At 41.1% G+C, this 23,998-nt stretch overlaps 1 long non-coding RNA gene across 2 annotated transcripts; it reads right to left on the minus strand.

The window, feature by feature from the left end:
• Nucleotides 1-5,670: 5,670 nt before the first annotated feature.
• Nucleotides 5,671-23,763, minus strand: LOC125147971 (uncharacterized). Of its 2 annotated transcripts, none has more exons than XR_007145365.1 (3): nucleotides 23,751-23,763; nucleotides 15,189-15,197; nucleotides 5,671-5,777 (listed from the first exon to the last, which is right to left on the minus strand). It is a non-coding gene; the product is annotated as an uncharacterized LOC125147971 (long non-coding RNA). The 2 variants fall into 2 exon arrangements; XR_007145364.1 differs by having other exon boundaries at nucleotides 5,672-5,777; nucleotides 15,191-15,203.
• Nucleotides 23,764-23,998: the final 235 nt, after the last annotated feature.

Raw genomic sequence — 23,998 nt, forward strand, 5'->3', positions numbered from 1 at the left:
CAGATGGTGTATAGCAGGTCAGGCCTCCTGGTCTGAAGGAATCTTTGCTGACTCGGGGGTTTGTGCTCTTACGGTGCTGATGCACCTTGAGTGTTATATCCTATAAAACCTCTCAGTTTTCACACAAGTGCCTGCGAAGCCTCACCACAACATTTTGTGGTTTTGTGGTTACTTACCTAGATGCAAATGAAGACGTTTCCATTCACTTTGGTTATATGATTCTATATTCAATCTTGGTATACTCTGCCCATAAATCAACCCTGTTAAGATATTTGGCTATCTGATGTATTAACCACTCTTCTATCTAATCCTGCAGTTCTTGGCCATCGGTTTGCCAAGTAAGTCATCAGTAAGAGGAGAGAACTTCATCCCAGGTGCAGGCCCCAGAGTGGGCCCTGGGAGAGTGTTCCCCATATGCTCGTGCCCCTGACTGGTGACAAGACGGCCTAAACCCGCCCCCTCCTGAAGGGATAAGCAGGCAATTAAAAGTGGAAAATGCAGAGGAGAATGCAGAGTTCATGCACAGCACAGAGCCTTCTCCAAGCCTTGACTTTGCTTCCACACTTAAGGGCAAGAAATGGTCTCAGACACAAGGTTTCAAATCTTGAACCATAATGTTCCCTGAAATACCTCTTGTTTCAGGATCTTCAACAAAGTCTTGAAATCTAGATTGAAAGGCAAAACATCGGGCGCCTGGGTGGTGGCTCAGTCGCTTACACATCCAGCTTCGTCTCAGGTCATGATCTCGCAGTCCGTGAGTTTGAGCCCTACATTGGGCTCTGTGCTGACAGCTCAGAGCCTGGAGCCTGCTTCCGATTCTGTGTCTCCCTCTCTCTCTGGCCCTCCCCAGCTAGCTCGCTCACTCGCTCTCTCTCTCTCTCTCTCTCTCTCTCTCTCAAAAACAAATATATATATATATACATATACATATATATATTTTTTTTAAATAAAAAAAAAGGCAAACTATTTCTGGACTTCTTCCTGAAGAAGTAACAATACCACCGTCCCCTGGAAACAATACCAACTCTTTGAAACTCCTTGTAATGGGGTATCTTGTGATTAAGCGTTCGGGCTCCGGAGTCAGACAGCTTTGCTTTCACCTTCTTGTTCTGACACTCCCTGTAGGGAGAACTCATGAAATCCACTTAATCTCTCTCTGCCAACGTGCTCGATGAGCAGGTACTGTAGATACCAGTAGTGCTGGTGACAGTAGGGGGAGAGCAGCAGTGTTGTTACTACCGCCAATCAGAACATCCCCGCGGATGCCGGCTTCACCTTGGGACCTCGCCGCTCGTCTCTGACTGGGCCCTATGCCCGTTGCTTCTGACCTGAGAATCCTGGGTTCTGTTTTTCTCATCGTAAGGTCCTTCCCCACTTTGAAGAGATGAATGTGAAAGAAGATGGGAAGGAGAAGGGGGAAGAGAAAGAGGAGGAGGAGGAGGAGGAGGAGGAGGAGGAGAAGGAGGAGGGGGAGTTAGGGGAGGAAAAGCTGACCATTTCCATTTGACTTGCGCATCCATCGAATAACAGCTGCTGGGAGGAGCGGCTACTCTATTCCTAACCGGTTGCCCTTTCTATTTATGCTTCTTAATACACTGAATTGGTGGCTGTTATAATGTCCGTAAAGGCAATCACTTCTGTTTGTGATGCCTGACACCGATTTCACAACCCCACACGTCTGTGTGTTTCTTTCTAGTTACCTGAATGCCACGTGTGTATTTGTCTCTGAGCTCACTTCAGAGCTCTCTGTGTAGACTTCTCGCTTTCTGGATCTGTTCTAGAACTGCACCAAGGACAACGAGGACGCTTTTGAAATTCTTAATGAATACTTAAGTGAGAAAATTCCCCCCATCTTATTTACTAAACATATGAATTCATCTTTGCCATCCATCTGTCCTTTCTAAGAGGTCAACCGAATAATATTTCCCAATATTTTGACCCCCTTTCTAGACTATGATAGACATTCAAATTAATTCCCCCTTTCAGAGTGTTAATGGCTTGTGAAATTGGACTCAGTGAAATAGTCTGGCCAGCAATATAAAAATTTCCCTCCCATCCTGACGGTGTGAATGATAGACAGGCTTTCCTCTGTTTAAAAGATGCGTAATATGTACCCATAAGGATCTTGTAATGGCAGGAAGACAAAAGCCAAGTAGGACCTTTATTATTCAACTAGGAGAGCTTAGAATATCCAGCCAAATGAAGAAAAAACTCAAAATACAGATCTAAATGACAATAACCTTAAAGAATGCACAATCACTGTAAAACAGAAAATCTACAACAACAGAATGCAGCCTTTGCAGTATGTCTTTCCCTTGTGAAGAAGAAAAAAAACATTGAGACATGTCTTAGTTATTCATTCAATACCAGTATGAAATGGCAAGTTGTATGTAAAAGCATTTCCATTTTATAGAAAAAAGATGAGGTACAAGAAAATGTTCTCAAAGGAGAAAATGGCATATCGGTGTGCGACCTTCACAAGAAATTGCCCTGTGTTGGAAGGAGATTTCTTAATTCACACGACATCACGCAAATCAAACGAATACAGAGCAAAGGAAGCTGAGATTTTCAAATTTTTGTACTAATAGCCGGAAGACTGAGAAGCGGAAATACAATTTTATCACAATTAATACTTTATATAAAAACCAAATTACGTTTTTATAAGGTATCTCACAAGCTACGAGTCAAAGAAGACCTTTCTCTGTGTGGGCAGTCCTCTCACGCTGATAATTGTTCTTAGTTATAAATAATACAGGTGGATGTCTCACACTTAAGAGCACAAGAGTCAGCCAAATGTGATTCTTCTGAGAAAAGCATTTCCCCAAGAAGGCAGGCTGTTACTGTGGCTCTTTCCACAGGGTTCTTTTGACACAACGCAGGTGGAAACCAGTGCAAGTAAAATATTTATGCCATCTTAATTACTGTTAGCCTTGTGGTGGCTCTGTCTAGCCCTGGATCTATTTCATATCGGGTAAATGTGAATGAATGGAAAATAAGCAACAATATGAAAATAACTCCGCCATAGGAGAATATGGACTCCTTCTCAGGACCCTCTCTCCTCTCCAGCCTTCGATCCTGCATGAACACTCAACAGGAGACACAGAGTCCTGCATGGAAGCCCTCTGAGCCTAAGCAGCACGCGAAGAGCTCCGCGGTGTGCAGTCCGCCACCAGTGATGACCATGGCACGAGCCCCAGCAGGAAATCAGTCACAGCACTGCCTGAGAGGTGCACACATCTGGGTACCAAGTGGCAGGGGTACCTTGTATGACGAGACTCAACCGGGAGTCAGCTGGCTGGGTGATGTGAACACCTCAGTGTTCCTGCTGCTATTTGTCCCAGACCGTTCAAATTGCAAGAGAATTACAGAAATTACCTGCCTCCTCAAATTCCCATTGGCCTACATAGTGTGATTGAGGACACTGGTGGGGTGCCGGCAGGGACAGAAAGGGGACGGATGGGAAGTGGCCATGGAGACACCTGTCACGAATAGAGATCTTACTTCCTCTAGTGAAGTGGTTGCCACCCGAGGCCCTTATTTCTTTTAACACCTTTGCTCCAACTGAGACACTTAGTCCTCCTGGGCAGTTACACGTGCACGTGCGTTTAAGCATGCGGGTGTGCACACACATGTAATTCTTCATTCAGAAAACATTTGGTGAACACCTTACATATTTCAGGCACATTCCTAGGTTCTATTGCTGGGAAATCAGTGAGCAGAGGAAGACAATTGTTTTTTGAATGTCACGGTTATGTTACCTATTACTTTATTCCACAGGTTACTTAACTAAAATGATCAGCATTTGTTGATCTTGGAGATACATTTTATGGTACAATTTCCCTCTATGGGCTTATTTTACATGTATTGAGATTCCTTCCAACCCCACTTAAATTTTGTTTTTCATGTTTATTTATTTTTGAGAGAGAGAGACAGAGTGTGAGCGGGGGAGGGGCAGAGAGAGAGAGAAAGACACAGAATCCGAAGCAGGCTCCAGCCTCCAAACTGTCAGCACAGAGCCTGACGCGGGGCTCGAACTCAAGCCGTGAGATCATGACCTGAGGCGAAGTCAGACGCCCAACCGACTGAACCACCCAGGCGCCCCTTCCTTCCAATCCCATTTAAACCACACATTCTATAATATATTCTGCCCATGAATTTCGCTACTGGTAGCTTAGATAGAGAAATGTATCTGTTAGTAAGAACAGAAACCAGCATTTATTTAACATTTACTATGTATGAGTTCTGTGCACATTTATTATTGATTCGGTCAGCAGGCAGGGTGTTTAACGATGTAGACAGCCTTTCCTTTAACTATGAGGGGATAATGACCGCACCGTGGTCAAGATTTTCATCCTGTGAGCCTCGAGGGAACCGCCACCTGTAATACTCTTCCAGACTCAGGCAGGGAACAAATCAATAGTTTATCAGAATTCCTTTCTTTCTCTGTCTCTCTCTCAATCTCTCTTTCTTAAAAATAGAAAAAAAAAGAATTAAAATTAAAATTAATAACTGCTTCCTTGCATCCCTTGTAAAATTACAGATGAGATCCAGACTATACACAGCACCCCTGGGAAGTAGTAACTTTTAAAAAATCCATATAAATTTTTATAATGGGTCATTTTAGGTTATTTAAACATAGACCAAGACAGGATGTTAAACCAGTTTTCCTGAATTTGAGAATGTTTGCCTATTCTCCCTCCTGCTTCCTCTTTTCCATTTTTCTTTTTCTTTAAATTTTGTTAATGTTTATTCATTTTTGAGAAAGAGAGACAGAGAGAGAGGGACAGAGAGAGAGAGAGCAGGGGAGGGGCAGAGAGAGAGGGAGACACAGAATCTGAAGCAGGTGCCAGGCTCCGAGCTGTCGGCACAGAGCCCGATGTGGGGCTCAAACTCACAAACTGAGATCATGACCTGAGCCAAGTCGGACGCTCCACCGACTGAGCCCCCCAGGTGTCCCCTCTTCTTCACTTTTCAAGAACAAATATCTTTGTCCCCATCTCGTTTTTCCAGCCTTTCCTCTCCTGATGCCCCACCTCCTACTTCTCCATTCCATATTTCATGTTATCACTTCCATCTTGATCCTCCCCTCTGATTTGCTCAGAACTTTCTCATGGACAAATAAACCAGTAACAAAATTGGTGAGATTTTAAAAAATCATAATGGATGCATTCAGTGGAGATGCAAAACAAGAATAAGCAGTAATGACTTGAAATTCATAGCTGGAAAAATTTTTTATTGTTTCAAACTTATTAGGTAAAAAAATCTTTCTATGAAATTTTAGTTATTCAAAACCGGTTCAGGCGTCAATAAGGGACAACACGGACACAAAACACAAAAACACATGTAAAAATATGATATGAAACAATTCTCTCAAAGTGTCCTGGGTCCAGAAACCAGAAATATCTTCTTCCCCTCCCCTCCTCCCCCTCCTCCCCCTCCTCCTCCTCCTCTTCCTTCTTCTTCTTCTTCTTCTTCTTCTTCTTCTTCTTCTTCTTCTTCTCCTCCTCCTTCTCCTCCTCCTCCTCCTCCTCCTCCTCCTCCTCCTCCCTCTTCTTTCTTCTTTTTTCTTTTAACAGTCCCGAGGCCTATCTTTTTTTATACTTATCATGCCGTGAACTCATAGGGACTGGGTTCCCGCAGCTCAGGCTCCTCTCTGTGTATTCTCACAAGGTGCACTTCTCTGGGTGGGGCAGGCTGGCGCTTCAGCTGAACCCAAGTACCTTTCTCTTTGGCTTCCTTCTTCCTCTGATCATTTTCCTTCACATGCTTCAGGAAGGCTCTTTGAGGGCTTAATATGCTCAGTATATACATTAATTCTCTCAACAAGAGTCTCACCCTCAACGTGCTTGGCCGATTACACAAATGCCAACAGCATGCTGGGTAACATGGTAGAGCCTTCCAGTTTTGCCATGGGGACGTCTGGGGGGGCTCTCCTTTATGAACACTGCCCATTCCCTTGATGTGCCCAAAATCACCTTTCTTTTGATTTGCATGTATGTGGCCAAAGGAACAACTCCATGTTTTCTAAAGGGCCTAGGGAACATACAGCGGGTGCCTCTCCTCTTTCGCTTTGTGCAGGTCATTTGGGTGAATTACTGGAAGATGGCAGTTCTTGCCAAAAAGAGAAATCAGAAATGTCTTAACTGGATCTTTCTAGCATGAGGTCTCTTATGTGCCTACTGTGAAGCTGTCAGATGGGGCTACGGTCCTTCAAAGGCTTGACTGGGGCAGGAGTATCCATGAGCAAGGAGGTTTACTCACAAGTCAAGCAGCTGATGCTCACTGAGGAGCCCCTCAGTCCCCTCCACGCAAACCCTGCTCTGGCTGCGTGAGTGTTTTCCTCACATGGTGACTGTCTTTGCACAGAATGAACAATCCAAGAGATCTGGTCTAGATATTGCTTAATATCCATAGCATGAGTAACACTAAGAAGCTATTCAAATTGCCTAAAATCTTCCTGAACAAATAGTTTCTGCCTTAATTCCACAAGGAGGGAGTCAGGATGTAATGGAAAAGGAGGACACTGTGAGGACATGTTCTATAACAGGGTCTGTGCCTCCTAGAGCAATGTCTTCCCATTAGAATATCTTGAACTTGTACCACATTCGTTGGCACCACTTGAAAGAGTTCGATCGTGGGAGGGTAAGTAATTGATTCACATGAGTGAAAACTGGAAAAATAATGTTATGGGCTGAATTTTGCTGCCCTCCTCCAAATTTACGTTGTGGGTCTGAGACCCCGTGTCTCAGAATGTGACTGCATGTGGAGATAAGGCCTTTGAAGAAACAATGAAAGTAAAATGAAGTCATATGCATGACCGTGATCCAGTATGAGGGTGTCCTTACAGGCAGAGATCAGAACGGACAGGGCACATGCACGGAGAAGAGATCACATGACAGTACGATGAGAAGATGGCTGTCCTCACGGCAGGAGAGAAGCTTCAGAATGAAACCAGCCATGTCACCACCCTGAGTTTGGACTCCTGCCCTCAAAACTGTGGAAGAATAAATCTGTATTGTCTAAGCCACCTACTTACTCTGTGGTACTTTATCACAGGAGCCTTAAAAATAATACAAATAGCATTGCAGTAAATCAACTCACAGTAAGAACTGTGGAATCAGGCAAGTAAGTCGAGACGCAAAAAGGTTCAAACAGGTCAGATGTGACATTTTACGGCTTCATTCCACGGCTGTTGCACATAATTGCCTATTTGAGTGTGCTTTTTATGTGTTTATGGATAGCGTGGTGTATTCCTTTGGTCATGGATTCAACTCTTTTTTTTAAGCTTACTTATTTATTTTGAGAGAAAGCGAGAGAGAGAGAGACAGAATCCCAAGCAGGCTCTGTGCTGTCAATGCAGAGCCCAACACGGGGCTCGATCCCAAGAAAACCATGAGATTATGACCTGAGCTGAAATCAAGAGTTGGATGCTTAACTGACTGAGCCAACCAGATGGCTCCCTGGGTTCAACTCTTAAAGAAGCAGAGCCAACTAGGACTTACAGCAGAGAATCACAGCAAGTGTAAAAGCTACTGGCTCCTTCTTAAACTTCTCCAGATGACAGTCTCTTCATGTTCAGTACAACCCAGAGGCACTAGGATTTAATAGGAATTAACCTGGTTCAATAGGAATGAACCACTGGTTTAATGTGAAAAATACCATATGGCCTGTTTATCACACACACACGCACACACACACACGCACAGTTACCTATGTAACAGTAAAAGACTGTCTTCTGCGACTCCCAAATGAAAAATGTAGTTATTTTCCTACTTTCCATCTCCTCCCATTCCCCAACTGTGTCACATTATTAGACATCATGAAACTATCTCTCTGATATTCAGGGCTTGCCCCACCATACTTCTGCCCGTCCTGATTGTAATTCGGATAGTGATATTTCCTATTTGTACTCTTCCTCTCCAAACCAAGATCTATGTTCTCTTGCTCCCAAAAGGCACCTTTGTAAAAACTGGGAGGTTTATTAAATTAATGGAGTACAATGTATATTAAATCTCCTAAGGAATATGAATGAATTGCCTCCCACGGAGGGGGCCTTCCCTAGAAAAGTCATTAATTTAAAAGAATTACTTTGAAAGTGGGCATGTTATAAACCAGATAAATTTCATATACTACAATCTCAGAGAAGGTCCCTTGGGTACTCATCAATGCAGGCTCCCTAATAATGTGTCTATAGAGTTAAAGTTAATGGTGCTTCCCAGGCTTCTTCAGTCGTATTATTGTCAATACAACATTTTGAGACTATTAACTGTGAACATCAATTTATCACCTTGAAGTAAAGTCACTTTTTTTAAAAGTTTATTTTTTACTTATTTTGAGAGAGAGAGAGAGAGAGAGAGAGAGAGAGAGAGAGAGAGAAAGCAGGCAGGGGAGGGGCAGAGAGAGAGAGAGGGAGACAGAATCCCAAGCAGTCTACACACTGTCAGCATGGATCCAGGTGCAGGGCTCGAACTCACAAACCCTGGGATCACGACCTGAGCTGAAGTCAGGAATCAGACACTTAACTGACTGAGCCACCCAAGCACCCCAATCTTGGAGTAAAGTCACTTTTTAAAATCCTTATCAGTGAGAGGTAGCTATAGTCTACGACCTTATAGTTTTTTGTTTAGGTATTCACATTTCTCATGATTTTTTTGAAATTCTGATTTCAATATTTCTCGTATTTAAAAGTCAAGCACCAAGCAGACTTCCAAAGTATTGAAAAATAATTTCAAAAACAAACCCTACCGGCAAAGTCAGTTCAGAAATTCAAAATTAACTGATTTATTTCATACTGAAAAATATGTTACCTGAAATTTAAAAAATACATTAATAATATATACAAAAATCTGCCATCAAAATTCTTAAAAACTGTTGTGATAATAAAGGAAAATGGAATCTATGTTTTTGGAGAAAATGTAATCTTTTCCAATGGGTGAACTCAATGCCCAGCTCTAGACTTGATTTTATAAAATACCTAATGTTTGCAACCTGAAAATATAATCATAAGAAATGTACATAATCTCAACTTCGTATTTTTCCTGACTTGCACATAGATAAGCTTACATTTTGTAGTCAATGGTTCCCATCTACCCCACACCAAGCAAACTGATAACATCTCTACGGTCCAGCCCCTGTGGGCACAGGCACAGACGCACACAAGATGCCAAAGGCATCTCAGGCCTTCGCTTGCTCTCAGTCCTTAGGGTTGCAAGCAACATTGCAATTCCATGCATTGAAATTTATCTAATTTAAACATACAAAGGTAATTCAACCCATACATTGTAGGAGTAAGACAGAAACTTGAAGGATTTTATTACTATTTAAATTCAAGTTAGTTAACATACAGTGTAGTCTTGGCTTCAGGAGTAGAACCCAGTGATTTCATCACGACATACAGAACCTAGTGCTCATCCCAACAAGTACCCTCCTTAGTGCCCGTGACCCATTCAGCCCATCCCCCACCCACCTGCTTCTATCAACCCTCAGTTTGTTCTCTGTATTTACGGGTCTCTTATGGTTTGCCTCCCTCTCTGCTTTTATCTTATTTTTTCTTCCCTTGCCCTATGTTCATCTGTTGTGTTTCTCAAATTCCACATATGAGTGAAATCATATGTCTTTCTCTGATTTATGTTGCTTAGTATAATACCCTCCAGTTCCATCCACATTGTTGCAAATGGCAAGATCTCATTCTTTTTGATTGCCACGTAGTATTCCATTGTGTGTGTGTGTGTGTGTGTGTGTGTGTGTGTGTGTACACACACACATACACACCACATCTTCTTTATCCATTCATCTGTTGACGAACATTCGAGCTCTTTTCATAATTTGGATATTGTTGGTAATACTGCTATAAACATCAGGGTGCATGTCCCCCTTCGAATCAGCATTTTTGTATCCACTGGATAAATTCCTAGTCGTGCAACTTCTGGGTCATAGGGTAGTTCTATTTTTAATTTTTTGAGAATTTTTTTAAAGTAAAATACAAAAAGCATGTTAAAATAGTATTGGATGAAAATGTGTATTAGTGAAAGTAAAAAAGTTCTCTACTAGGGTGGGTAGGAATGGGGAGAGTGAATAAAGGGGAAGGACTATCAATTTGTGGGGTGCCTGGGTGGCTCAGTCGGTTGAGTGTCCGACTTTGGCCCAGGTCATAATCTCATGGCTTGTGGGTTTGAGCCTTGTGTCAGTGTCAGGCTTTGTGCCGACAGCTCAGAGCCTGGAGCCTGCTTTGGATTCCGTGTCTCCCTCTCTCTGCCCCTCCCCTGCTCACGCTCTGTCTCTCTCTGTCTCTCAAAAATAAATACATGTTGAAAAAAAATTCATTAAAAACAAAAAAGAGAAAGGAATATCAATTTGGACTCAGCTTTGTACTTAAATAGGTAAAATCACTAACTGATTTCTGATAATAGGGATTAAATGGTCACGGTTATATGTCACCTGCAATGGCTTTGTGCCTCTCTGGAGTCGTTTCTAAGAAGTACCCATGTGGTTTACATGTGTTACATTGAAGAGAAACAGGTCAAAGATCAATGTTTATTAAGACATCCATTTATTCATCTATCTGCCACACGTCCCTGAATCCGTCCTTCATCTTTCTACTGGCCTGCCTCCCTTTTCCTGAAATGTTTCCAGAGTTGATTAAGATCTGCTTTTTCCTGGAAGAGTAATACTGACACACTCCTTTTTTGTTTTGTGTGTTTGCTTATTTGTTTCTTGGACTTTCACTGAATATTTGAATTAGTGGCAGTCCGTGCTAAATGCTGGAGCAGGACTTAACACAGGTCTTCAAGACTCTAAGTCTCATGCTCATGTGAGAGCATCTATCTGGAAAACAAAGTGGGAAAGGGTTCCACCACTTAACTATGTGACCTAGAACATTCATGTTCTCATACCAGGGTGAATCATGGGTGCTCATCTGAGACATCTGTGGTATAGATTAAACAAGATGGTGTGGGCAACCCCCCTGGAACAGATGAAAATGTAAAGCCTTTCAGTCTTTACCTATTACATATATACATATTACATATAAATACACATCACATATTACATATCAAGTTTTGCACATACTTTGATCACCTCCCTTTCACCCTTTCATACTCCATAGTGAAATGAATCCTACTGAAACCACATAACGGTGGGAAAAATTTAGTTTCCCGTGAAACATCTCATAGGTATTCTTCACCTGGAAAGTAAGCATTCCCAAAACAAATGAAAGACAAATTTGGCCAGCAGAGTAACAGCTCTTCCCTGTGCTCTGAAGGCCATCAATCCAGAAATTAGTCCCATAATCCACGTGAGATACAAGTGTAGTATAGCCCAGGGCATGGAAGTGGTGATGATCCCAGAATTATTTGGGAGACAGCACGGACAGGATTCCGGGGCTGCTGGGATGCCAGAGGGTAGGAAGATGTCACATCAGGCAGGAGGCCACCCCGAGTGTAACTGAGAGACTAATGTTCAACCGAGTGGAAATTTAAGTAGTGATGCCAAGTAATCCCATGCTTCATAAAACACCTCTGATATTACTGGAACATGTGTATTGGTAATATAATAGCTTCTTAAAGTATGAGGAACATTTAAGTAAAACAAAAATAATAGTTATGCTTCAGGCCATTTGGTTGAACATTTGCATTTCCTTCACTAACTTTGGATTTGCACAGTAATTTATTTTGTTTTGAGTTTGCGGCAATAGTCTGAGTTAAGATGTTTTATTCAACGTTTGAAAAATTCATTTATTTAATCATTTTAGGGGTAGAGGATTTTAGGAATTTACTGCTCTGATTCACGTAAAAGCAATTTCTCTTCGCTGAGTAGCGTCTCTGCTGCTACCTCATGCTTAATGCCGGCACATTAGTGCACGAGAGAACACTTTTAAATAATGCTCCACATCTGACCTGTGTTTCAGAACATTCACATAGGCACAGGGCAGTGGTAAATCAAAGGTTGCTTGTTCGATGCATTAAGGAAAGCTATAAAAGAGAATGAAATGATGTTTAAAAATAGAACTCTAATAAAAGGCCTGGATAGAATGGAGACAATAATTATATGGTGGCCTCATGCGTTCAGCCAGGCCAGCTAGTAGAGAATGCAAGAAGGCTGCCCCCAGGGGGGTGAGGTTGGGGGGCGTATGGGAAAACTCCCTGTTTCTCCTCTGCCCTCACACGATGACGACACTTCACTTCTAACACCAGATGTGTGGTGTCGCGCCTGCCAAGCGGTTCTGTGACACCAGCTGGGCATCCCACAATACGGTTCAGTTCTGACACCATCTACCTGGGATGAGGTTCCACATGTTAAAGGCTCTGTCCGACAGGACTCCCCCATTTCAGGGGGACTCCAAACCCCAGTTGTCACCTGTACTTCTGACGGACCAGCTATAAATTCTGCTTCCCCATGACTCCCTCCTTGGGTCCAATAATTTGTGAGAATGGCTCACAGAACTCAGGGAAGCACTTGCTTACATTTACCAGCCCATTATAAACAATATACTAAAGGATACAGATGATTGCCCAGATGAAAAGACACATATGGGAGCGTCCTGAGCTCAGGAGCCTCTAGTCCCCATTGGGCTGGGCAGCCCCACCCTCCGGGCATGTGGGTGTGTTCACCAACCCAGAAGCTCTTCCATATTTTTGGAGTAGGGAAGCTTCCATGTATGCATGATGGATCATTGACTCGAGGTCCAGCCCTCTCTCCTCTCTGGAGGATGGGTGGTGGGGCTGAAACCTCCAAGCTTCTAGTCATGGCTTGGCGTTTCTGGTGATCAGTCCTTGTGCAGAAGCCCACCCAAGGACTCCTCATTAGAACAAAAGATGTTCCCATCACTCAGAAAATACCGACTGGTTTAGGAAACACCCCAATCACTTAGGAAATTATAAACATCTTATAAGCTGTGTGCTAGGAACCGGGATAGAGATATATATTTTTTTCTATTATTTCATGAGGGTGCAGCGGTAATTATAGCAGTAACTTTCACAAGTAAGAAAGTCATTAAACAACATTATTGCAAATTATAAAAGTGAGGGTGGGGGAAGAGTCAATACAGTAGAAGAATGAAATTATGGGCTCATCACTTATTCCAGTGTGCCCAGAGAGACACTTGGTCGGCCCTACTGAAAATGTGGTTCATTTCCCGGTTGTCCTGTCCTTACACATATATACATCTCCTCACACTAGTTTCCCTTGGAAGTCCCCTGTGAGCCCGACATGAGGTGAAAAGCTCGTGCCTGACCTCACAGCACCACGCAAAACACACCCTTTTTGCTGTGGATCCATAAACATACTGCTTCCTGGATATTGCAATCACTGATTTATCTCCCATTTACACCATAATAAATGACCTTAAGGTGCAAGGTGTTTTTTGTGTGTGTTTTTGTTTTGTTTTGTTTTTTACTGCTACATCTCCGGTACTTGACATTCAGGGATCATTCAACATGTAGTTTTAATCTGAAGTGAAGACAGATTTCTACCAACTCCGTATTTCCACGCTTTCTCACTGGCAGTCTAAATTCCTACTTCCTCATTCCAGATCCCATTCAAGATTCTCCCCCTGGATAGTATAGAAACCATGAGTGCCAAATTTCCAAGGACAGGTTCCAAGTAAGTTCATTACTGCTGTAAACAGATGAGTTTCAGTCTGTCTGCTACAACATTTTTCAAAGACAACTGAAGGCATTTTCTCCAAATTCGGGACAGACGGTGTGATGCACGTGCGCGTGCACAGGCACCTGAATCAGCTCTGAGACGCGCTGGAGGGACTTCAAAGGGCTGTCAACTCACCAGGAGAACTGACAGGTGTGGATTTGTGGCACGGCATCTCCACTCGTGGACAGCGCTGCGTGGCGCTCCGAGGAAAGTGTGGCAGTGTTTCCATAGCTCACAACAGTTAAAAATTCTACTGAGCAACACAGGCGAAGTCGGCCTGATTTCACTAATGCTTAAATATACCTTGCTGTATGTTCCCAATGGGTCATTTATCCTGAAACGGCCAAGGGCCAGCACGGCACCTGCAACACCGTGGGGGGATCAGCCTAACTTCTGTGATGGGCAAAGCAGTGTCCCATTTCAGGTATGTGATCAGCTCCCAGCTTTTAATATAATCATCATCCCCTTCCAGAGGAGGAAACTGAGGTCAAGTGACCTGCAGGCACTTTCCCCGTAAGGTACAGTTACAAGCAGCAGAGCTAGAATTCAAATCCAGATCAAACTTTAGGTCCTTTGAAGACAACACAATGAATCTCTTGAGTTTCAATGAATCTTTTGAGAATCAATCAGTGAATTTATAAGAAAAATAGGCACATATATAATATAAAAATATATAAAAACATATTTATAAATATATATAAATATGGAAAGTAATATAATATAAAATCATATAATTACGTATGTACTTCCAAAGTAACATACTTGTTATAATAAAAGTACACTATTAGCCATTATATAATTATCATAATTATATACCATACATGATATATAATTATAATAAAAATAGAATTATAATAATATAATAAGCTTATTACACAATAAAGTATTCACATATATAATGTAAAGTGATGTATAAATATATATTTATAAATACATAAAATTATATGAATACATAAAAAATATAAAGTAATATGTAAATAGAATAAAAATCCATGTTTGAAGTGTAAGAACATTGTGGCTAGGTTTCTTTTTTTTAATCCTTAGTTTGGTAAATACTTGCTACTTTTTATGACCATGTGTTTTAATACACCTTATCTCTCATGTACTTTGAATGCCATTTGAAGATCTGTCTCATCTTGTGGTTCTTCATTTCCTTTTTGTTTCTACAAAGAGGTTTCCACCTACTGGTCTTCCAACTGTACTTGCTGGCAAATTTGTATGAAGCCTAATTTAGTAGAGTTTGAAAACAGAGACATTTTTATGAATATTTAGTTTTAAAAGTTAGGTTAGGGCTCCATAATGAAATAATTGTATTGAAGACCTGAATATTTGGAGATGCATAGTCCATGCATTTAAATCTATAAATTTATGGGGCGCCTGGGTGGCTCAGTTGGTTAAGCGACTGGCTCTTGGTTTTAGCTCAGGTCATGATCTCACAGTTCATGGGATTGAGCCCCGTGTTGGGCCCTGTGCCAACAGCAAGGACTCTGCTTGGGATTCTGGCTCTCCCTCTCTCTCTGCCCCTCCCCTCTTCATGAGCACACACTGTCTCTCTCTCTCTCAAAATAAATAATTTAAACTTTAAAAAAAATAAAAATTAAGCTACAAATGTGAATCCTCACATTTTTTTTTCTATTTCCCATTGATACAATACTTGAAAATGGCTGAACCACCTAGGAAAGGATTATCTAATTCTTCACATCTGGAATGGTCACTTTGAAGTGCCTCACTGCTAAATTTTATTGTCACTGCATAAAATACTATTAAAACTCTTTGGGGGGGCTTCTTATTTCTTAATTCATTAAAGAAGACAAATTGTCTACTAGTAATTACAAAGGAAGACAGTGGAGCACAGACAAACGGGGTACCTCAGCTCAGGACACAGACCTAATAGGTGGTAGGTCACCTCAAACATCAGCAGTCGGGCCCCTGAGTCCACACTGTCTATCATTATGCTATAGCTGACTCACCTGAGAAGTGTCACAGTGACAGAAGGCAAGACATTTGATTTTTTAACAATTATATGTACGTGATCCGAATGCCTATCAAAATGATTTCTTAGAATATCAACCTAAGACACATTGCTCATCTAAACAAGAAAGACGGGGTTGTGGATTAATCAAACGGATGCATAGGTATCCCGGCCAAGATGCTTTCCAACTGCATTTGTATTAAGTTAACTTTAATGATCTTTCTGAATCCAGAGATAAATGTAAAAATGATGAGTACTGAAGTCACAAAATGACAGCTGATTGGCAATCTTATAATCATTAGTAGAGTGAATATTGGCAGGTTGTAAGAAAAAAAAGCACGTAAGTTTGGAATTTGGGGAATGTGGAAACCTCATAAATTAAAATCATAGACCATAGTTAATATTCGAAACAAACTAAAGTAAACTCAGTTCAAAGCTTTTGGTTCAATACCATCTAGAGGCGTGGGTCAGGGACAATAAGATGGGGCATTACGTGTGACCCCAAAAGGGGTGATCCTCAAGTTTGACTCTTAAAGTAAATGGATATTGGTTTCAATTGGTGGTAGGAATGTTACTGGGTCACTTTTTTTAAATGGGATGGAAATGGATTTCTAAATACATTACTGACCTTACAAAAATACTTGCTAATTTATCTCTCACAAAACCCATTCTAACTTTACCAGGATTCTTCCGTCTTCTGTGGTGTCAAAAAGATGAGAGGAATAAGTCAACTTGCAAAATATGGTGGTTTTTTTTCTGTCACAGATAAACACTAGACTTGAATGATTATTACGATTTCCAGTGTGTCCAGATAGAGTTTCTCTGAAAGTATAGATACTTCTGAATGATGTTGGAAAATCCATGACATGCCTCTATGAAACAAGTCACATTTAAAAACCGGATCATGGCAGAACAGAAAGGGAAAAATAGCCCTATACACACACAGGGGAGACACATCAATGTTTTGTTTATCTGTGCAAAGAGTACCCTCCAAGTCAAAGAAAACTGATAGCGTTTTGTTGTTGTTGTTAAAGTTTATTTATTTTGAGAGAGAGAGAGAGAGAGCACACACGCGAGCAGGGAAGGGGCAGAGAGAGAGGGAGACACAGAATCCAAAGCAGGCTCTGCACTGTCATCGCAGAGTCTGACACGGGGCTTGAATTCAAGAACTGTGAGAACACGACCGGAGTCTAAATCAAGAGTTGTAGGCTTAATCGACTTGAACCGCCCATGTGCCCCCCAAAATTGATAGGCATTGAACAATGTAAGTTTTCCACTAGTGAAAGCAGGTAAAGAGGAAGTGATAGTTCACACTGATGGCTCGCTGTATAGAGACTAAAGCTTTTTATGCCTATGGGAGTTTCCTTTAAATATCATATGACTAGGTGAAAAATAAACAAACATAATTAAGTATGTGTGCTTGTTTCCTTACTTCCTTCCTTTTTCTTTTCTTTCTTTCCCTCTCTCTTTCCTTTCCCTCCCTCCTGTCTTTCTTTCTTTCTTTCTTTCTTTCTTTCTTTCTTTCTTTCTTTCTTTCTTTCTTTCTCTCTTTAACAAATTGAAATTAAGACAAGAACCAGATAACCTAAGTGGTTTTCCTTAATCACAACAAATCGTACTTTTAAGACTGATTAATTCATTTTTCTAAAGGAATTCAACCCAAAGCAAAATTGCCAGTTTCTTTCTTGATTTTTTTTTTTAAATTTCAGCAGTTCTTTGGATTCAGGATCATTTCCAGCTAAAACCATCAAAAACTTACTAGAAATGACATGTTATGGAGCTTATTTCCTGAAAAATCAGTCTGATACCTTCTCATGCCCCATCTAGGTATTAAAGAGTCAGATTGGGAAACACCAATATGAATGTAAATAAGCCAGAGACACATATCTAAAGAAGAATGGTAAGGACAGACACACAGGTTATCAATAACAATTAAGATACCATTATCTTCCAGATAAACAGGTAAAGCAATATCCTATCAGGAACTCCTGACTTCCCTACTGTAATATTCGCTTTGAACAGATGGTGAGTTTAGGAGAGCTGCCGGGGATGACACAGAGGGCAGCTTATCCAGCAAGAGAAAACAAATTATGCTGTGGCTCCATTTGCTCCTGCCCTTATTCTGTCCCGGCCAGCAGAACCACAAGGTCTCTGGGCAGGTCGTCATGTTGCTACAGAATCAATCATTTAAGGACACAACCAATCTTCTCCCTCTCAGTCATCTTATTTCAGTAACTTCAATGCCAGCTACAATTCAACCGGCCCTCAAGATCTATAAAAACTGTTCCAAACTTCTCCCTCAACTCTTATTACCGGGGTCTGAGGAAATCCAAGGATCTATGTCTTTTGCAAATGCCCAGTGGATTTCAATCCTCTTAACTGCTTCAAACAATAGACTCCTGCTTCAACACACATGGTTTCTATATTTATTATTTTGGCACCCATAGGAGGGTTAGCTCTGTTTTCATGCCAAATCACTTGTAAACGGTAGATTTTATGGATGTCCTGGGGAACAAAAGGAGATGGTTTCTAATGCAAACCATTCAGAACAGTAGGCATCACCTTTTAATCTTAAAATCTTTAGCCAGACAATCATCACAGGGTTCTGTTGAGCCTTTGTTTTCCCTATATCAACCCCACCCCCTCTAAAGCTCTATAAATTTATGCGTGTATGTACTTATTAATCAATCTCATTTGATTAACCTTAAATAAAATTGATTATTTGAATAATATGCATCTGATGGGCTCTGTCACATTGTGGTACCAAATAATTCCTCAATCTTTGTGCTTTCACACAATGAAAATGGCATTTCCCATTCACATAAAGGCTTCTGTGATTTTGCATAGCTCTCCAAGGTAGATGTTCCTCAAAAAAATTGACAGAGAGGTCCATCCATGATTCCTGCAGCTGCGGAAGAGAGGAACTGGAGAACTTTCCATGGACTTTTCACTTCATATTTCCTTGGCTGTAACCCATTGGCATGTGCTACCCAACATCAAAAGGGCAGAGAAATAACAGAATTTGCTGTGACTATAACAGAAAGAGAATTGGATACTGGTGAAGATTAGAGACAGTAGCATGTCTCTTGTATGATATGCAAAGCCTCCCCTATGTTTGAGTCTGGATTTTTTATTTTACATGTCTATACCTTTCCAACGGCACACTGGTTTATTTATGACAAGTTTTGATATTACAAGCTGCTAGTAAGTTTTAACATTTGGCAAACTGGGCTTAAAGTACAAAAAAGCCATTGCAGATTCTCACTCTTGATGCGAGATATTCTTTTTGTTGTTGCTGTTCACGTCTGTATTTTACATTTTCTCTGCTTGTATATTTTCTATCACTGCTATGCATTTGGGCAAAGGCAGTAGGTAATTCTTTAAACATTAACACTAATTCACCAAATCAAGGTACACAGTTTTTCATAAATGTGTTTAATGAAACACAGATCAGGTATCATCTCTTCCGTATTTCACATTTCTGTTCTAAAATACGCAATTATTACAAAAGGGGACATTGCCACGTTTCCAAAGCTTGAACTGCCTCAGTCTGAAGAGAATCCCTATCACTTACATCCAGACAAACAAAACCTTCATGTGAGAGGCACACCAACAGCGAAAGAAAGCCTGCTTCTTTCTACCTTTTGCCAGATCTAATTTGAATTTATGCCACGGTCAAAACGTTACTCAGTTTGACTATGGAATTTGTTTCCCGCTATTTAATTCTATCTCTTTCTAGCAAAAAGACGATATTGCATGTTAGCAGAAGCTGTTTACCTTCCAGATCCTAAGGGACTGGCAGCATCCTACCTACAACTGGGAACAAAGCCGGCAGCAGAGGTGGAAGCCATGAAGCCGATGTTGTCAAATGCGACTGTATTCACTATTCTGTTCAGGCTCAGTCAGTGTCAGCAGCCAGCAGACCCTGATAACCATAGTCTTCTGTAATTACTCTTTGCCTGTGAACTGGTCATAGTGCCATGAGTGAAAGAATCCAGTGTCTGGTCTGAAGCCTTTGCCAGGAAAGGGCTACTGTTGACAAATTCTTTGTTCCAGACCGCCCAGCACAGTGGCTCCAAAGTGCCCATCAAGCCGGTGCTTTTGTAGACTTTAGTAAATCCTCCCTGTGTTTAGAGCTGGTGTCTCTCTTGACCCTTCATCATTCGAATTGCCCGGAAAGACACATCTCTAACACGGCCACTTGCCCAGTGTCGACGGCTAGAGATGAGGGTCTTTTTGTTTTCCAGCCAACAAACGCAACGGCCACTCTAGCTGCCCAAATCCTGGATATTCTACCACGTTGAGTCAAAGAACTAGCTGTTGCCTCCAACACTGTTTTGTCTCCTGTGTCTGGGCTCCGGGTCCACAACCTAGTGCCAGGCCTTCCTATTCCCATGACAGGACTTCCTTCCCAACCTGCTAGTTTCTAGGCCGGTGGTGTATTCGCATATGGGGACCAGCCCTTGCTCCACCTCAGTGAGGTAAGAAGTGCGTGCCCCAATCAGGCGGAAAAGCGCAGCGCCTCTTGTGTATCTCCAATCCAATATCCTTTCTATAATATCATATCACGTATTAGTAGTGCAATAAAAGGACTAGGATTTAACCCACAGTATAGAGCAGCACACACACAAAATCAAACAAACAAAAACGAAAACGCAACTTAAGGATTTGAATACTAGCTTTCCTAACTTATGGTTTTTATTGTTGCATTCAAATCACTAAATATATTTGTGCTCATTGTTTGATTTTAGTTATGTTACTTCTTCATAGGTTTCCTTACTGAGGGATAATACAACCCATGTCATTTTGTTGATGTAGTGATTTAATGAAGGAATGTACCCACGGTTCTCAAAGTGTAGTATGCATAAGAATCAGCTGGTATACGTGTTAAATGCAGAATTGTGATTTAGCCCATATATTCTCACGCAAAATATCTGGGATGTCTCCAAGAAAATGCATTTTTATCAAGAGCCACAGTGACATTCATGGAAGTATCCAGGGGGCCACTTGAGAATCGTTGATACATGCAAATTAGTTAGCACAACGGCTGTCACAAACTCAAGATTCTCCTAATGCTGGTGAACAATGTAATTACAGATAAATGAAACGGAGTTGGAAATACAACACGGTACGGCTGGTACACACACGTTCTCCATCAGTAGACGACGGGTCAAGCTAGTAGCGTGGCTGTGCAGTGACCACTGCCTGGCTCCTGTCCTGCCCCAGACACCCGTACAAGTCCCATCCCTGCGCCAAGTGTTGGATTACGAGCCTCACATTTTTCCGGGGTAAACGTCGGTGTGCTCAACATACAAATCTCATTCGTGTGGAGTTGCTCAAGATTATGCCCTTAAATATTCAGTTACATTTGGACATCGCACTGTTCTGAACCGCACGCGCACCTGAGTGTTATCTGTGTTTCTAAATATTTGGAACAAGCCCTGGTGCTTTGGGAAGTGGATCAAACACTCCTTTCCTGGCTGTCTTCTTTTGGTTTTTTAAAAATGCCTGAGAATGACCTCATGCTTGGTCTCGTCATGACCATTTATTTTTCACTATTAGCCCCTTCGAGGAAAAAGTCCTTTCTCTGGAAGTGAAATAAACTTAACCCGTGAAGCTAGGAAGTTGCATCATATCTGCTCGGTTTTCACTGCAAAGTTTCATCCTAGAAAAGCACAATGTTTGGTAGAAACAAATCAACTATATATTAGACAAACTAGTATGCCATGAACTTGACTTCCTATGAACTAGAATGGCATTTAGTAGAATCGCAGAGCTTGATTTGGCTTCAAACAACTTTCAGAGAACCACTCTACCTCCAATGTAGGTAGAATCTGTTGCTGTCAGAGGTATGCGATTTGTGGGAACACCCATAGGCCACTCTGTTTGTGATACCACAAGCCCACGTGTCGATGATATTTCCTTTCATCGAAGGCATAGCTGATTGATGAATCCCTTGTTAAAGAAAGGTAAAAGAAAAATTTATCTTAGAAAATGTGTTCCTGAAAATTTGTCTTAAGGTAATTAGTTATTCCTTGGAAAAGAGTGCAGGAAGATATGTTTCCCAGGTGATGGCTACCTGTCTGGAGAGTCTGGGAATGGTGGGCCTCATGGCCCCGTGTGCCTAGAGGGACAGCGTAATGGGCCAGAAGTTGGGACACGGATGCTGAATGAGAAGCTGGATGGGGCTGGAAGGAAAACTTGAATTACGTTACCGTCGGGCCCAGGTGCCTCTGCTTGTAAATAATCTGAAATGACAGATTTGACTCTGGGTTGTGCCTGGGAGCTGGTAAGTGGAACCAGCATTCTCCTCGGGCACCATCCACTGGGCAGGAAATGTTAGAAGAGCCACAAGTGAGATTATATGCTTGGAAATTGACCCTTAGCAAGAGGAGGAATTTAAATTATTTGCTAATATTGAATTTAAAAAATGTATTTCAGCTTATTTTCTTTAATTTTTAAGTTGAACTGGTAAACAGAGTATTTCCAGAATTAGTAATCTAAACCAAATTGGAAAACAAGAACATCATCAACAACAACAACAACAACAACAACCACCACAACTAGTTGTATCTCTACTATCTCCTATATCATGATAATGGCCTTCAACATTAATTTCTACTTACTCAATACCCCATATATTTTTATAGAGAAATGATGAAAAATCAGATAGGTAAAAGACATATTCATACAAGTTGTAGGATTTTAGTGTAATGAGTTTAGAGAACAGAGTTAAAGTTGGCTTTGGACGAGACCAGGAATTCATCCCAAGCCATTCCAATTCTGCAGAATCTAACAGGATAACAGCACTGCCTTCCACCCCCAATTTCTGACTTGAATTTCAAAAGCATTAAAAAACGGATTTAAAAATAGCATTAAAAAATGTCATCCAATCTGGGACGATGTACATATTGAAAGGATCAGGTCTGGTAGCTCAGCACACCGCACTGTACCAGTATTTGTAATCAGGACAATGGCCCAGTCTGTGTCCTGGAAAAGTTAACTCAGGTTCAGTACATCTTCAGGCAATAGGAACAGAAACACTCCGTACTTTTTTGTGTGCCATTGGATGTCACAGAGGGATTTTTGTTTTGACTTATTTATTTTAGCTTGTATCTTTCAAAGCATACAAAACATGATCATATTCTTGTGATAGAGAATCAAAGTCTAAGATCACCTCAATCACATTTAGCTAACCGGGTGTTTCACCTTTAACCTAAGCTTCCGTTAGACTATCTGAAAATCACAGTCTCCCTTCAGTTATGGAGAAAGAGCTCAGTACAGGTAAAATTCTCGCTGCCCCTTAAATTCCCTTATAGGAAAAGGGAATTTGTATATTTCAGAACGAAGCTGAGAACCCGTAGAGGAGATAAGGTTTATTTTGTGATTTAAGTAACAATGTTGTACCCGACACCAGCCACTGAATCTGATATGGCCGACTCCAGTTTTTGCATAGCCTCCACACATGTTTCCGTCTGTTAGATTAGGTAGGTTGGCTGCCTCATGGCAGACTTTTAGTTTAAATTACTTCTGGAGAGAGGATGTCTGACTGTCCTAAACGTGCCACAGACATAGGCACCTGTGGGAGAGAGCAACTTCATTGTTGGAGTTCGATCTAAAAGTGTTGTCCTGGAAAAACATTTTTCCCCACTAGTTTGCTATGTGTTATCAACTGCCTGAGGGCTATATGACTCACTCAAATAATTCCTGAGTTTTTAAATAGTTCTATTTCTACTCTAATTAAATATTTGCCTGGAAATCATGTATCAATTAAAAAAATAGCTGTGGTACAGGAATTGTAAACTATACTAAAGTACTATAAAGGGTCCCCTATTCTTGGCGTCAAATACTCTTTGTTTTGGTCTTTACAACTTATTTTAAATATTCTGATGGAGCTACCTGATGTCCCAAATGTTTAAAAAGGCGATGTTTCAAGAACAATTAAATTTTGGCCATCCTGTAACTGATTAAAATAGTGATATAAATATTTTATTGCATTTTAATGTTTATTTTCTACCTTATCACTGGGAGCTTGATTTCATTCAGACAGTTTGCAGGTATGTCCTAGAGGTAGGTAACTGTGGATGATCTCAGAAAATAGTTACTGACTCCGACCAGGACCCAATATGCTAACTATACACAATCTCTCTCTGGCCCTTCAAGAAACAAAGGGTGTTTATTAACATGTTCTTTCTCTTTCAAATAAACTATCCATATGGTATTGCATACCATAATTGGTTTTCAGTGTAGGGATGAGGTAATTAATAGGTGATTCATTCAATAAGCATTTAGTCATCTATTGAACTATATAATGTCTTAAGCACAAAAGAAAGGCCCAACAGATGATAGCTCCTGATGAAAAATACCAACCGATTCCGGGGT

Source organism: Prionailurus viverrinus, chromosome D2, assembly GCF_022837055.1.
Source record: "Prionailurus viverrinus isolate Anna chromosome D2, UM_Priviv_1.0, whole genome shotgun sequence".
Lineage (NCBI taxonomy): Eukaryota > Metazoa > Chordata > Mammalia > Carnivora > Felidae > Prionailurus > Prionailurus viverrinus.